This window comes from Lepeophtheirus salmonis, chromosome Z (assembly GCF_016086655.4).
Source record: "Lepeophtheirus salmonis chromosome Z, UVic_Lsal_1.4, whole genome shotgun sequence".
Classification (NCBI taxonomy): domain Eukaryota; kingdom Metazoa; phylum Arthropoda; class Copepoda; order Siphonostomatoida; family Caligidae; genus Lepeophtheirus; species Lepeophtheirus salmonis.
The window spans coordinates 19818262-19831778 of NC_092584.1; the positions used below are offsets into that span (position 1 = coordinate 19818262).

The window sequence follows — 13517 nt, forward strand, 5'->3', positions numbered from 1 at the left end:
TTTCACTTTAACCGAGATATCCAATTTTATATTTTAGAAGCCTACTTAAAAGGTCTGGCCGTAAAACGTAGATTTAAAGGAATTAAAATCATTTATGACCTTTGGGTGTTTAATTTCCCAGTTTCCTTAAAGAGGGATAATAGAATATTTTATTTGTAAGGGTAGTGTTTGAATATTGAATAATGTTCTACGTCAAGTGGTATTAAAAATGATATCATCCTCGTTCGTGTGTGTGTGTGTGAAGGCGTGTAGTAGTCAAGAATCCCCTTCTTTGAGACTTATTTAAAGAAAGGATATTTCTTATTCATATACATAGGTATACAGTTATGGGTGTACACCACCTAAAAGTTTGCTGCATTAAACACTCGTATCTAACATAAGTACAGCTTTTAAGGCTCACACAATCAATTATGCCTTGTATATTTACAGCCTATGGCAGCGAAACAAAAAACGAAGAGAAAAAAAAACAAAAAAACAAGAGAATTTTTTCCCCTCTTTTTTTCTATATATTTTTTTGCTCACAACTCAAAGCTTTCTTCTTTCAGTTAAAGCTAAAGAGGCAACAGGTGTACTAGCTGCAAAGGTAATACAAAAAAAACAAAAAACAAAAAAAACCAACAAAAAAGAGAGGAAAATAACCATTATTCGTTCGACCTGCAACAAGTTGGTTTTTTGTATATATGAGGAGAATATTTGTGAAGTTTAATATTTGCAAATGGAAGTGAATAAGTGAATTTTATTGAATAAGTAAAAAAATAAATAACTACATTATAATATTTGGAATACGTAAGTTAATAGTCATTTTTTAATCTTTTATTTATATCATTCAAATTTGTTTTACATTTGTATTGCGTCAACATTAAAACAATACTGAAAATAACAACAGAAAATACCAATTGTTTTTTACTTGATATATATATAAAGTATGAATTTGATTCAAGAGACTGGCATTGGACCCGATATAGTGAGCTTAAATAGAATATATCAACTTCTTATTCTTGAATTACGATGATCAATTTTGGCTACTTTGAGTGGAATTTTCGAATAATTTGTTTGTATAATTTGAAAATAATTTGCTGAAGAATAAATATGTCCTCCCCGCTCAATTTTGAGACAAATCATTCTAGCCTGCTTTATTGTAGACGAACCACATATATTTATATCTATGAAAAAGGCTTTTTTTTTGTAAATTTGTATAAATATTTATTGTATCACAAAAGTTTTCTCAAACTATGATTCAGAGAAAAGCCTAGAGCTTTCACTCTTGAAATATATATTTGTAAAACGGGGTTCACATATCCCTTTTCAGTTTTTTGATACATGATGTATTTGTTAATATGTGACGTGTTAAAAAAAAAGCAAGCTGTAATTTTTTTTTTTGAAAATGGATCAATTAGATAAAATAATCAATTAAGTTCTGTTCTTTAAATTATATTGGGGCTCGTTGTACGATTTCCACCCTTTTCATTTCTGTTATTATATGTTGTAAAAAGTTTTTCTTGTCCATAATCAGAATTTATTTCAAAGATTTTGAAATACTGGAAACATATTACAGAATACCACAATCGGGTATTACAATATATAAAACAAATGGATTTTGAAAATATTTAGTATCTAAGCTTAATTATATCTAAAATTCCTATAGAGTTTCTTAAAATATTTATCACACACATCTCAAGATTGGAGCTGGATGCCGTCATGGCGTAGATGTATAATATAATTTTCATGATAACAGTATTATGATATATTCTTTCATTCGAAAATTGTATGAAAAAGTGCTTTCTGCTGACTGAGTCTCCGACGAGTTCCTTTACCAGCTCTCCAAGAGCGGAATAAACAGATTTTAAAACTGAGCCCTCCCACAGAAGTTGTGAAGGGGTGTCTCTTTCTCAATTGAAGAAATAACAATTTGGGTTACCTGATAGGTATCCTAATACCTCCAGTGTTCCTGTCATTACTCGAGACGCAATCCATTTCTAAGATGGCGTATGGAAATAATTTGAGCAGTTCATACAGGCATAAGAAGCGGAGACATCAAAGCTTCTGCGATTTAATACCGACTTTACCGCATTCAATACCGACTGCAGCCATAATCTTCGAATCGATCCAACACTAATGTGTTTTACCTGTCTCCTGAATGAGATATCATTTATTCAAGAAATTTTCAATTTTGTTTTCCTCTTCAATCACATACACCTTTCAAAAGTCAATGTCTTGAAGTAATCCCTCAATGTCTCCAAGAACTTCTACACCATTTATCAGAAGAAAAGGATTCACTTCTGTAAATGCATCTACTAGAGGTGGACTTATGCCACAAGATAGTTCAAGCAAATGGAACGTTTCTTTCGAGTTAGGAATAAGTTTATTCATTTAAGAAAATGTAATTAGTTTGTACAAAATCGAGTTCATGTCTGGACAACAGTTCTCTCTATTTAGGGAGTTATTTATGGAACAGTTGTTCCATAGGTCCTTTCTTTTCAAGGATTTCACCAACCACTTGGCTAACATATGTCTCGGAAACAATTAATTCCATGGTTTTACTTTCTCTGGAAGGGGTCGAATATGAAGCCTGTGCCAAGTATCATTCTTCTGGGGAGGGCCTGAAGGATTCAATTAACATATAATGGCAAAGCCAGGTCCTAACGAGGTTATACGGGCCTACCGAAGCTTCTGGTGCCGTATGGTCGGAGTTTTTAAGAAAGGTGGATTTCATTATGAAAAATTAAATATCCTTAAATGTAGCTTTCAAATAATAAAAACTTATGGCTGTTCCCTTTCTAGTTTGTTCGTTATAAGCCCTCTAAAAATTCTCCACAATTTATCAGGACTACTCTCTACATATTGGCTAAGAATTTGCCATATTATTTCTCCTTTAAAATTTTATTGAAACCATGGATGAGGTTGTCCATTTGATAAGGCGGCATTCCAGATATTTATAGAGCTCATTGGTTTTTGACTTTGATTAAATAACTGCGACTTTTAAAGCCTTAAAATTCATGAAAAAGATCAAAACCTTACCTTTAAATAATAAATGGCTTATTGAAAGATACATATGGACCAGTCAAAAATCATATTATCTAAAATAGCTTGAAGATGAAAAAAGTTTTTCCCCCACTCTATTTGATACTGACACTCGACAAATTAATAATTATTTGAATATATTTACATAAATAAAAATTATTTATTTAAAAAAAAATCATGATAAAATATTCATGTTCCTAAATTAATCATTTGTATTAATCACACTTTTTAATTAAATTAATTATTTTATGAGATTCAGTTTAAAAAGCTAATACTTTTTACTCTTGTAAATTTGTCTTTATTTGAGAAAAAAATTACATAGTTTGTTTTGTAAGTTAAGAGTGTAAGAATTTACTTTTTGTTATTAATAGTAAGTCAGTCTGTTTGTAGAGGACTCGTTTTTGAAAGTGTGCTTAATATTTTAGGCGTGCGTGACTACTGGATCTAGGAAATAAAAACGTAGCAGTGAGTGTGTGTAGCTTAAGCTCCGTGCCTCATATGAAAAAGAATAATGGTAAGCTATACGTTGGTTCCTAAAAGAGTTGATGGTAAAAAAAGTTATATATGTGCCCTTTGATACCAAAACAAGCTAGAATGTTTTTTACAGAAAATCGAGTGTGGATTACTTGTGGATTCTTCGACGAATTATCCTGTAATTTCTATGAAGATTTTTTTTTTTGTAAAAGAGACAGATTGGGTAGAATATAAGTAACTCAAATCAAGTTTTAAAGTATTGCTCAAAATCTTGAGTATCGTAATTTATCTCACTTTTTACTTGAATTTTTTTCTCTTTATGTGGCGGGGGGAAATGTTAATACTCTAAAGGCAACCATTTTTTTTCGATCTGACCAAAAAAACAGTTTTTTTGGAGTATATTTCTCAGACTTTGGCAGCTGTACAAAATAATTATATGTTACAGGGATTCTACAACAACAGAGAATATCGTGACACAGAATGAATGCAAAATGTATTTTTTTTCAAGACTATAGTAAATCCTAGGGATTTAGAAGTGGAAGCAATAAATGGCAATATAATTACCACCCCCACCACAAACTTCCTATTAAATAATAGAAAATATCAGTGTCCCCTTACACCAGTTACATCCAGGGCCCTGACAATTAAAGATGAGGAATTAACCTTTCATATCTTCATGTATCGAACAAGATATCTTCAATTGAAACTTGCTGAAGTCTAGGAATAAAACGGTCCTTTTAAATACTGTGGAAAGTTTTTGAACAACATTTTGCATTTATTTGTCGAGTGCTCCTTGGTTTTCCTTTTTACTTGAATTTGTTTCTCTTAATGTGGAGGGAGAAAACAAAGGCGAAGACAAAAAAGCTCTGAAAATCGGGGAATACTCTTTTGAGCCCCAAATCTCTTATTGCTAATAAATTGGACCGTAGATAAACAATTCTTCGAGAAAACTTAGGAGGGATATTTCTGTCCTCTGCAACTTGATATGCAGGTTTTTCATAAAAAAATATCAAGGTGTATGGATGCAAACTGTCTGAGTCAGCTAGATAAATTAATAGTTTTAAAATAATTGTACAGAGGTATGAAGACTTTCATCTAGGGAGACCATTAGATTGATTGCCAAATTTTGAAATGCTTGATATATGGTTATTTGATATAATTTTGCACTCAACTTATGGATAGTATTTTAATCATTTAGATGTAAGTTTTGGCAAGGGAGTTTAATTTAGGATAAAATGCTGATTCATATTAATGTAACGCAATTCTTAGGAATTCATACTATATTTATTTTGTAAATAATATGTTAGAGAAAAAGTAATTTTTTATTTCCCGCTCTTTTATTTAACTAAGTATACCCTTGTTCATTATTGGTCAGATTGGATCATACGATAACGTGTTGTCAAGGCGTGAGTGTATACTACAAACACTTTTCGGACAGTATTGCGCTTGGACGGACCATTCGTAAATTATTGTGCGTCGAGTATGGAGGTCTCAAATAAAGAAATTAGATATATTTTACATTTTTACTATTGAAAAGGGAAAAACGCGTCGAAAGCGACAAAAAAAAAAAAAAAAAAAAAAAAATCAAACACTCAAATAGGACAGGAATCGTTTTTCATCAAGACAGACAATGCAATGCAGGTCTAACCCATCTTTGATGACTCGACAGAAGCTCAGTGAGTTAAGATGGGAATTTATGCATCCACTCAACATTCCAGACCTGACACCAAGTGACAACAACCTGTTCGTGTCCATATTTAAAACTCAGGGGTACAAATTTGGCCTCAATAGAGGACTATAAAAGTTGGTTGTTCAAGTTTTTTATCCATGGGGTCAAGAAGGGCTTCTACGAGAAGTTTCATTCTTTTTGGAAACAAGTTTTCGAACAGAACAGGGATACTTTACTTAAATAAAATTATTATAAAACTTCTTATTATACATTGAAATAACGTAATAAATAATAACTACATGTATGATATGAATAAAAAAAATAAAAAGAATAATTGAGTCTCTAATTGACTCAAATATGTATATAAAATATTGGGCTATATGTATATATGAATGAAAAAATGTATTTCTATCAACAAAATATTCTAATTAACCCTCTGGAGGACCGCAAGATCAATTCAAAGTACCCATAATTGATCGTTACATTGAAATAATGAGAAAGTGATATATTTAATGGCTTATAGGGGCCATATCGGAGTCCATACAAGTCTCTTAAATAAAATAAACCTCTTAAACTATAGCTACAAGTCTGTGGTATTATAAATCAACCCAGGTTTTTGAAGTCAGTGCCTTTAGTTGACTCAAATATGTCGATGAAATATTAAGATATGAGTATATATCTCTCCTTTTCCAGATTTTTGTTCGAGATTATTTTTATGTTGACCCCCACATATTTAAATGCAAGACGGAAGTATTAAAAATATTGTTCAATACAAAGTCCTCAATTATATTTGTTTTCAGTTTTAAATAATTTATTAGCATTAAATATCATATACTTGTTCATTTTTCGGCAAAATAATTATAATTTTGAAATATATGTAGGCTTCATTGAGAACGTTGGCTTAATTATTCATTCATATAATAAAAGCGTATGAAAAAACTTTCTAGTATAGTTTAACAAAGAATTTGTCCAATTTATGGGGAGGGATTTAAAAGAAATATTAATACTCTGAAATTGGATGTAAATTGGGGTAGAAAGATTCATAACTCTACTCTTAAGAAAAATTCATTTCTTATTGGCCCACTATAGAAAAATGTTTATGCATGCAGTTTGTCAACACAAAATCAAGCTAGAATTAAGTTTGTCAAAATGAAGTGCGGATTAAATTTGTGTTCTTTGACTTACGCCGATGTAGGCTTATGTTACTAGAAAATAGCGGATATCGTCAGAGTGACCTAAATTCAGCTCGGAGCAAAGTAATTTTTTGGAAAAACGAGTTGTGGCCTCTCTTCCTTCACCCAAGCTAAATCCTTTTGATTTTTATTGTTGGAGCGTTGCTTGTCATCTCCTCCATTCAAGTGTCAATGCACTCAAGGACTTCAGCATCAGGAATGAGCGGAAATGAACCCAAAATAAATCTGTTCGGGTTGTCAGATTTTTCGCCCTTGTCTCAAAATTGCATAATCAACTTTATTATTTAATTTAATAAATATTTTTATTTGTAAATTAGTTATACAAATTATTTATTTAAATTTTTCTAGCCATACTGTATATTTATTTATCTCGGAGCGACTGAGTATGTAACCTATGTATTTGTCCAGATAGCTAAGTCAATCTATTAAAGTAGCCAAAATTGAATGACAAAGTAATAAATTGAGATTTTTATGGACCAGTCTTTAAAAAAATTAAGGATCTATACTATTTTGAACACTTCATCTACCGATATCACAAAGTTATACAAGAATACTTTTTACGGTTTTTTGCATATTATGTAGACTTAAAAACTAAGATTGATTTACATTATAAACTTTTCTTATGATGATTAAAAAATAACGAAGTATAATGTATAAACTGTTTACATTTTGAATCAAAAGAACATTGAATAATGAACAAAGGAGTTTTAATAATATCCATTCTTTTTAGTGGACCGGGGAAGAAATTACATTAGGGACTACCAATAAAAATACATTTACGATTATAATAGCTTTTAAATTACCTATAATTTGTTGAACAATTAGTTTTTATATATTATCTGATCCATTTATTATTGATTTTTTCCTTAATGTAATTGAAAACAAATCAATATTGGAGCGGAACCATTGATTGTAGAATCAAAAACTTTTTTTCTGTTGGAACTTGTATTATTTATACTTAAAATAAATTCATTTGGCGAAAACAAAATTGAAAACCGAGAGGTTATTCCTTTTCAAACAAACCTCGTAAAATGGTGGTTTTTTAACCTTTAAATTGAATTTTCTCTAGAATTTTTGGATAAAATTCAAATATTAAACATTTTGAAAAAAAAATTCAAAAAACATAGCATTTCTCAAAAATTTATTTTTTGGAACAAAATTTCAAAATCCAATACCGTCAAAATAAATTAAATTTTTTGCCAAAAATATTTCAAAAATTAAATTTTCTGCCAAAAATATTTCAAAAATTAATTTTTTTGCCAAAAATATTTCAAAAATTAATTTTTTTTGCCAAAAATATTTCAAAAATTAAATTTTCCTGGAAAGAACAAAAATTCCTTAATTTGAGAGTGCTGGAATCTGCTGCCCCTTCATAATATGGGCATATGTAGAGTGGTAAATTCTAATTACTTTCGGTATGTTAAAAAAAGAAATCAAATATTGACATGGTAATCATTAGTTATGAAAATCAGCAGTATTTTTCTCAGAGTAGAATTGAGGATCAACATCTGTGTAATTTTTACATATGTACTACTTTATTTCCTTATCTACATCCTTTTTGCGCAGCTGCTTTTAGCTGATCTAATAACACGCCATGAAAGCTTAGCTGCTCTTCTGTAGGTCTTCACGAATCTTCGGTGTTAACCCGGTGATTTTCGGTTTCTTCTTTTAACATGCACAAAATACACACAATTGTCATCACTAGTAATCAGAATAATTTGAATATTGTATCAATTACAGCAGCTTAGTTGTCAGAATGTTTAATTAGATTTGCTGGAATTAGCTGTTTTTAATTAAAAATACTGTTAAACCTTAACAATGACTTTATAAGTATTATGCAGAATCGGTACGAGAGAAGAGACCGATGATTCTTAATCCGCTGTTGTTTAGGAAAAGATAAAAAATGTCCACAAAATGATTTTAAAAGACCGTCAAATGAGGTTGACCTCATTTGCTTGCACCTCAAAGATATATATAATGCTTTTACAGTTATATATGAAACTATGTGCATCCACACGTTGATTCCAAAGTGGCTATCGCGTTTGCTCGCATCGGATCTCACGGATCTGTCAACGATTTATATTTGTGGGACTGGGACTGATTGAGTCCTGTGCTAAATATATATAATATGGGCCAATATATATTGAATGTAAACATGATTACAGATTACTAGGGTTGACAAAAATGTAATCCAAAACTAATGCAAGACTTATTTTCTTCTTCTTTATTAATAATTGAGTTGAATACTACACTTTAACTAACTAAGCTAGTTCCATGAATTTATCCTTATAATTGAATTAACAATGTAAATTGAACAAAGGGAAAAAGTTGCATACGGCATAAAAAAAAAAAAAAACTCCCTAAATGCAACGGTCTATTATAAAATCCCATAATAAAAAATAATGTTCATTTATTTACCACTGACTACAATAATTAAGTGGTCTTTATTTAATAATTGATTCATTTCAATTTATATCTTCGCTTAACATTTATTCTCTTTTTAGTGTATACATTTAATAGCAGTAATACCCGGTTGAATTATTAGGCGTCCACAAACAGACAAAGTTAGCGTGAACAATATAGAAGATAACTTCCCTAAAATCCTCAAACTTATTCTCTGTTTACCTATTAGCACACTCACACATAATTACTCCATGCTTAGATGTATTCTCTCCTCAAGAATAAATACATAATATTAACAGCTTGATATTTCATTTTTTCTAATATAACGTGATGAGTACTTTAGTCTCTAGAGGGCCAACTGGCTGAGATTTAGCTACATACCTTCGTTGCTCCACCTCATCTAAAGTCACAATCATCATTTTATATTTACATCTGCAAGGAAGTTGAATGTAACTTATGTTTTTATCTCTGTTTGTTTGTTAGCAGGATTACGGCAAAATTTAGAGATCCATTTGATCAAACTTGATACACAGATTATAAATAGTCAAAATAAGAAACTATTTGGATTTGAGATGTCAAGCTCAGAGATCAAGGGCAAAATAACGTAAGTCGTCAAAAAATACTTAATCAACGTCAGTATGAGTTGAATAAAACAACTTGGAGATTTCATTTTTACATACTGTTTTAATGAAAAATCTATACCATTTACAGTGATCCTTGTTAGAGACAGGGAGAGGGTATTGTGAAAATTTAAACATAACAACTTTTAAGCTAGAGTAGATCATATCTCGTTAAATAAAGTACTTTTTCTTGTATCTACCATGAACCATTAAAGTATACATAAAGGATGAAAGTAATCATGGAGAGGAACTTCTATATAATCATAGCCATTAACAGAAGAAAAATATCGCCCTACATAAATTAAAGTATACAAATTGCCATGATTATATAATCTTTTTCGAGGTATTGTAATCGATTCAGTCCAGATCCCTGCTCCTTCGACTCCAATAATTTATTCAACGCATTTCAAAGTTATTTCCTTATTATTAAAAGCTTGCAATAATTGAATTTCAACTACACGTCTCTGGTATTTAGATTGTAATAATCTCTTTCCTTTTCTCTACGTCTCTCTCCATCCACCGATTGAGTATGGACCGTTATTTTATAACTTATCTAATGTTGTGATCGATTAGATCAGACTCGATAATCAAATAAAATTTCATTTGGTGAGTTTCTATCATACCTCAGGGTATTTTGAACCTCAAGTACTCTGAGAAAAAATTCTTTTGACTTTCTAAAATTTATGTTGATTTTTCTAATAGTGCCTTTATTGCTTTTACTATAATCTCAGCGTGTCCGTTACTCCGAGATTAATGAGTAGATGATGCTCTCTATGTTATCTTCCACCTCTTCAAAAACTCCTTAAATTCTTTAGATTTAAGCTGTGAACTTTGATCCGTCCACAACTTTAAAGGAATTCCAGTCTCCAAAAATATTTTCTTCAACACTACAATCACAGCTTTACCATTAGAAATTATTTTACAAGGTGGTCCATTGAAATCTGAACACTAAGTAGTTCATTAATGAATGAACGTTGAGTGATTGAAATTAGTTCATATTTTCATTCCTAGAAAAAGGCTAAAATGGAGCCGGAGGAGTTAAAGAAAACAGCCCTGGCTAATTTTTTCAAGTCCATGAGGAACCATGTCAGGGATCTTGGGATTTCATATCTGACGGTCCAGAGAGCTATGTAAAAAGTTGGTGGAAATGAGGCTGAAGAGACCACTTTTGAGACCAGACGAAAGAAACCCATCTTATCCATTGCTAAAATCTTTTGAATAAGTTTGTTTTAAGTTCTTTCGAACTATTTTTTTTTGAGACTTTTTGCCCCCCTCAACAGCCCTGATCCCATTTCCCTCGACTACTCTTTTGGGTGCATGTCGAGAAGAAGGTCTGAGGTGTCCATATACCAAGCACCTAGGCCCTCAAAGCTACTGTGAGCCAACACTGGGACACCATGATAACAGTCTTCGGTCCCAGGCTCTCTGACACCATCTGGAAGCTATCATTCTCGCGAAGGCATCTAAATTAATGCTTTAAAGAGCTCAGTCAGACATTTATTCATAGTATCAATTTGGTCGAAGTTTAATTGTTAATTAATTAATTATATCTTGTTGAAGTTCAAAAACAAAGGTGTTCAGATTTTAATGGACTACTAGGTATGTATGAGTAACCTGATAATCTTAAGTTGTGACCTTTAATCTTGTGTCCTGATATGATGTTATTTATACCTCAATTATAGAATATTACATGTTTGGTGAGATGATTGTTACAAGTTAGTACCATGATTTTTAAAATCAGTCACTTACAATCTCAAAATTTGAAATTAAATGAATGTTTAATTTTTTAGTTTCCACCCAGTATGCACACTATAAATATTACTAACATAAATATTTAGTATCTAATATGTTTATTAATATATGTACATATAGAATCTCAATCAATGGTAATACATTATACATAAGATACGATATACGTTCGGAGAAAGACAAACAAGACCTTATAATATCTATTGATTCTATATACAAATATTCAGTGATATTAAAAAGAAAGAAACTGAAGGAGTATGAGTAGAATTGTAAATCCTAAGAATTTTTGGGCGTGTGAGTTTCGGCAACATGAACAATAGAGGAGTTTGATTTAGAAATTTTTTCAAATTTCGATTATGGCTTTGTTGACATGGTAGGTATATGGTAAAAAAATTTCCTACGCAAAATTTCATTTTCTTAAATGTCATCTTTAGGGGATACATTTAGTTTGAAAATAGACAAAAGTTCTTTATTTTGCCTGTAAGTATTAATCATTATTTTGCATTAATTAATTATAATAGACACAATTCTAACATATAAAGAACATTTATAAAGTTTTTTTTCTCTAAGGCTACCCTACGGAGCAAAAAGAGAAAAAAAAAACACACTTTTAGGTCAGCTTAACTTCCCTGGCTGTAGCAAAAAGGAATATAATTTTAGAGACAAGCCGTTTTATAGTAAATAAATATGTTTCAATATGTTTTCTTTGGGCTTTGGGAGGTAGATAATGTTGTGATCAGAGAGCCTCGGTTCATGGAAGGGTTAAAATATACATTTTCTTGTTTTAAAATTCTGGAGAGCGTAAGGGCATGCCTAATATCTATGGTATAGAGCAACCTATGGCACGCATGCACCTGCTGGGGTGCGAGGGTATATTGAATGACAAGTGTCTAAATTAGAATATATATTCCCGTAGTTAGTGTATTTTTTTAACCATTATTGTTGATAGTGGCGCAGAGTCATTGATTAGAAATGTTGAAGTTGGTACTCCATGTCTCAAAGGTTGCCTTCCCCTGGTATAGAGCGATGAGGATCGTAACTGAAGGGATTCCTGCCTATGTCCTTGAATGATACGGAGAGGGACAGGTAAGTTAATGAAACTTCATGGCAGCTATCCTGCATTCTTTTCTAACTTTTTTTTATTCATAATATATACTTAATTTTCTAAAACTCTAGCTATCAATTCAATAGCTCAACAACAAACATGAAAAACATTACTTATCCTACCTTCAAATAAAATAACATTAATATAAATTAATAATATTATAGTAAAGCCCAGGGGCGTCATCAAATGGTGGGCTGGAGGGGCTCTAGACCCCCCGGAAAGGAAATTTCTGTTTTTTACAAGATAATTTAATATTTGAAATATAATTTAATTTTGCACATTTTTTTATAAAAAAATATAATTTCTGCGAATAGCTATAGATTTTTGAATTTTAGTTATAATTAATGAAATTTTGTATGAGTATTTTTGAATTTTGAAATTTTTTGTGGATAACATCAGATTTTCTATATTCTTTTCGAAAAAATTTACTTTTTAAAATTTTTTGTTACAAAAAAATTCCAAAAGACTAGTTCTTTTCCAAAATAGAACCCTAAAGACACCCTTGAACACTCTGATAATTATGATTAGTAGTTTTTTTGGGAAATTTAAACAATACAGACTTATTGTTCATATTCCGTAAGATGAATCTTGTCTATTTGACACTTTGGTTATACTCTGTGATCATGATAAAATAGTGCAATTGGATGAAGCTCCCATATTCCTGATATCCTAATGATTTTAAATATGCAACCACAATTATCCTAAATTATATGGAAACTTCTTTGGAGGCTTGATAATCTCAAATTCAAGATTCAATTTGAGATGAACTACCTTTCCCGAAGACCCTTTTCATTTGACTTATTGACTCTCTTTTTTTTTGAAATTCCAATTTTTGAATCCAAATAAAAGAACAAATTTTAGTCAACATTTAAATTTGTTTTCTAAATTATATATTTTTTAAATATCCAAATGATTTAATTTGTAGAAAAATCCGGAAAATCTTTTTCTTAAAGCTTTTACTTTGGAAATTAATCGTGTTTCATTTATTTCAAGGAAAACTATTTTTTTAAAGCATTGTGTATTTAATTAATTGACCTTTCCTTTTGCAAAAAGAGTATTTTTTTCAAGAGAAGGGATACTAAACCTATTCATCAATTTTGAACATCTATTTTTGGACCAATATATGGGACTATGATTTTTTTAAAATTTTTAAAATTACCTTATTTTATAAAAGACTATTCTATATTCAATATGAAGTTATGATTTTTATAAATCCCACCATTACTCCTAATTCTATGAATTTTCCACTCATACAATTGTGTTTTTTTTTTCAATTATAAGGG

At 30.5% G+C, this 13517-nt stretch overlaps 1 protein-coding gene across 3 annotated transcripts in view; it reads left to right on the forward strand.

The window, feature by feature from the left end:
* The first annotated feature begins 520 nt into the window (after positions 1–520).
* bma (SCY1-like protein bma) overlaps positions 521–13517 on the forward strand; it is a 91871-nt gene continuing 78874 nt past the window's right edge. For all 3 annotated transcript variants that reach the window (XM_071893718.1, XM_040726176.2, XM_071893719.1), the window contains exon 1: positions 521–786. The gene's annotated coding sequence lies outside the window, so the exon portion shown is untranslated. The remainder of the gene's footprint in view (positions 787–13517) is intronic.